The following is a 4,195-nucleotide window of genomic DNA, read 5'->3' as shown; positions in this document are numbered from 1 at the left end:
ACATGGCTGCCCGAGCGAACAAAAAGACACATAAATGTAAGCATTTTTGGCATTAATAAAGATTTTAATGAAAAGTAATCATTTGTTTTATGTTATATTCAATCATGAGTTCATATTTATGGTCATGTTACTCAAAGAAATGCTTGCAAAAAATCGCTAATATTTGCTAACTAACGTCATATCAATATAGACTGCACGATAGTGCCACAACATATGTTCATGTCTGATCAGGGCGATAACCACCATAGACATTGAGGGGGGCTAGTCCCCCCAATAATTATAAATCGCTAAACCCTCTTCTCAAATATTGCCAATTCGAGAGAGAGAGAGAGAGAGAGATGAAAGATGCGTGTATGCGCGTCTGTGCGTTTCTCTTTTTAGAGTGAGTTTACTTAAAAAAACAGCGATTTTATCCTCTTGTTGCTGGAAAATATAATGTAGCGATTCAGTATTTAAACTATTATTAATAAAAGTCGCGGGACAGCGTTGACAAGTTTATTTTCTCCTGGATGTGTGAGCTGCGTTTCACATCACACAAAACCTGCAAAAAAAAAAAAAAAAAGTTACTGCACAGGCTGAACTCATAAAAGAAAGTACAGCACGATCTGTCTAGTCCGATTCACAATTGAGTCTCACGAGTCGGTTATTTTAATTAATCGCTCAGAAGACTTGGTTTAAATCAGTCTAACGAATCCTTCACTGAATTTAACTCACAAAACTGTCAGAGCAGCTAATGAATCAGCATATGAGTCACTTACTGAAATGGAAATTGTAAGACGACGTGGAAATCATAAAAGAGGTTTCATCCAGCAAACCATTTCAATCAATCAGTGAATCACTTCAATTCAAACAAGAATATAAGTATATATCCGAGACCACATGTAATAATTTACCAACAAATTATACAGCACTACAGCTAACCATAGTGTGTTTATCATTTAGAAAGGATTGTTTTGCACAGGGATGAACAATGATATGCAAACCCATTAGCACAATTTGCTTGGCATCTCCCGGGGGATCATTTCATTAGTCTGGCTATAAAGAGGATTAATTGTCATGAGGGAAGCACTGCCATGTGTTAGCCAAATAGCACCTCTGCACATAGGTAACAAGTTCAACCTGCAGCCTACGGAAGCCACAGACTGAAAAAAAAATGAGTTCAATCATCACTAATGAGCTGACAGCCTTTATTTGTACACAAGATATGCAACTAATTATTTAGATTTTTATGCATTCATCAATGCATCAATGGTGCCAATTACACTGATTGGAGGTCGGATCTGTAGAGAAAATGCCTATATATATGTAACTTGAGGAGAGTGTTATCAGAGATCTGGGTCAATAAATTATAGATGATGCGTTATCTAAGAGAAAAGTGCCAGCATGTTTCTAAACAGAGTTGCTTTCATCTTCGTCTTGGGTTAGTCAGCTTCAACGAGTTTGGTATCATTTCTGACCCACTCATGACTGACCACATTTGCATGCTAAATCTAATAGTCTTTTGATGTATCCTGCATCCTGTTTTCAGGGACTCAAATAGTACTTTGCCCTTTGAATGACCATTCAATTTAGAGCCGTCAAAGACACGGCCCCAGGGCCAAATGCATCTCAGGGAGGAGATTAATCTGGCCCACGGGATGATTTAACTACTATTTATTTATTATATCTGCTTCTTTTTTTTTTTTAGCTGTAGCAGGATCCAATAAATAAATAAATAAAAATACAACAAATAAATAAGTAAAAAGGCTTAAGGCCTGTTCACACCAAGGACGATAACTATAAAGATAATGATAAAGATATAGTTCTAAAAATCGTTCTAGAATAGCAGAGTCCACACCACAGCTATAACAATAAAGGCACAGAGAAACGATATTGTTGGAATCACTTTCAGAACGATTTTTTTCCAGCTGATGAACGATAAAAACATTGACAGCCAATCAGAGACAATCCTGCGATAATGAGCTCGAGAATTTAAAGTGGCAGACGAGCGTGCGCTTGGAATAAACAGATGATATCGTCCGCTGGTGTGGACGCTAATATAATTATCTTTATAATTATCGTTCTTGGTGGGAACGGGCCTTTAGTCCAAACTGGCGCTCAACAGCTTCTGACCTCTTCAATGCACAATAATAGGCATCTTCTGGTCATTTCTGGATTTATGTTATGCAGAATACATTAACATAGAACATTAGTCAAGCATGGTAAAAAAAAAAAAAAGCATAGACTTGATGACAAAAAATATATATTTTACTTTATTTTGCTATAGAAACTTTCATTGTGTGCTCAATGAAACGCTACCGCTAAGCAGACAAGTGAAAAATGAATAGTGTTCGTGAGGAAACTCACTGGGACTCTTCTTAGTGTTTAAAATCATTTTTCAAATGGGGCAATATGCTTATAGGCCAGCTGAAATATTTATTTTCCAATCGCAAAAGACAAATTTAGACTGAGGCATTAGTTTCCCCTGGCAGATTTTCCCTCTACAGCGATAAAACATATGTGTCAGCATCACTGGAAACAATGTAGAACAGAGACACATCAAATGGACAGACAGGAAGTGCAGAAACCAAACGAAGCATGCAATAACTCTGATAGATTTAGGAAGTCCATTTTGAATTGATTGCTACTGGTGAGATGTGCAAACACATTTATGGTTTGCTTTTTGCATTGACACACTATTTTCCTATTTGATACTGTAAAGCTGCTTTGGTACAATCTGTACTGTTAAAAGCGCTATATAAATAAAGGTGACTTGACTTAACTTGGCTTGGGTCTGGTTACTTGAGAAGCAAAATTGCGTAAGAGAATGAGACGGACAACACGTTTAGACTCATGTGTTTAACAGCTTGCTGAACTTCCACACTGGCTTTCCTCTCCCAACCAGACACATGATATGTGCTTGGTGTCATCTTTGATTTGAATTTCCAGTTTCCCATACCTGCTGTTCATCATCTTTCCCATTACTGCAAACTCTTCATGACAGCTTTCCTTGTCTGGGGCAAAGCGGACTAACTCAACAGATGTTCCACAGCGCTTGGCTGGTGTTTCTCCTTCGCCAATGCATCTGATTAAAGAAAGAAATGACTAGGTTTTAAGATTTAGGCTAGGATTGTCAATTAATTAAACAAATCAATCAAATCAGTTATATAATATGCCAATCAACCCACTGAATTATTTGGAAATATATCAGTATTTGCTGAGAAAAGCCCTTAAAGGGATAGTTCATCCAAAAATGAAAATCACCACATAATTTACTCACCCTCAAGCCATCCTAGGTGTAAATGACTTTCTTCTTTCAGATGAATACAATTGAGTTATTTAAAAATGTCCTGGCTCTTCCAAGATTTCTAATGGCAGTGAATGGGTGATATTCAATAGTGCAATAGAAGCGGGGGCATTTTTCGGTGAACTGTCCCTTTTAAATGGGTCATAGGATGCCCATTTTCCACAAGTTGATATGATTCTTTAGGGTCTTAATGAAAAGTCTGTAACATAGTTTGGTTAAAATTTCTCAATGGTAGTGTAAAAACGACCCTTTTTTTACCCTGTCAAAAACAGCTCTTTTCAGATCAAGCCGGTTTTGTAACATTTTCCTTTAAATGTTAATGAGCTATGCTGACCCCGCCCCTCTCTTCCGAGCTGCTCTCAGAGAGACTGTTTACTTTAGCCGCATTCATCGTGAAACTTGCTAATTAGCACATTATTAGGAAAGGTGATTTGTAAATATTCATTACAAAACATTATACTCACTTCTTCTGTAGATGAGGCTGGATCATGAATGATTCACGCGAACATAGACGCATATATGTAGATCAGGGGCGCATTTCCTTCAGAAACAAATGTAATCCACTGCGTCTTCAGCAGCTCAGATGTCGGGAGTAAATGATGACTGCTATGTTCATTATTACATCCAACAACAGAACACCTCAATCGCTTAGGAGTCATTCTTGTCTACATCTGCTCCGGTGGTGAAACAATGGCGGACAGATGACAGCTCACTCAGGGCGGGTCTAAGGTAAGACGCCAGTCCAGTCTGTGCTGAAACGCTACTGTCAATCAAACTATCGTGGGAGGGGCCTGTCTGTGTGACGTCACACAGACAGGCATCTGAGATCGGCTCGATTTGAGAAAGGGCAATTTGAGATTTATCTGGTTAAATGTTCGAGAAAAAAACATTTAACCAGATTAAAAAAAA

Source organism: Sinocyclocheilus anshuiensis, unplaced genomic scaffold, assembly GCF_001515605.1.
Source record: "Sinocyclocheilus anshuiensis isolate Anshui unplaced genomic scaffold, SAMN03320099.WGS_v1.1 scaffold579, whole genome shotgun sequence".
Lineage (NCBI taxonomy): Eukaryota > Metazoa > Chordata > Actinopteri > Cypriniformes > Cyprinidae > Sinocyclocheilus > Sinocyclocheilus anshuiensis.
This window is presented reverse-complemented; position numbering follows the sequence as displayed.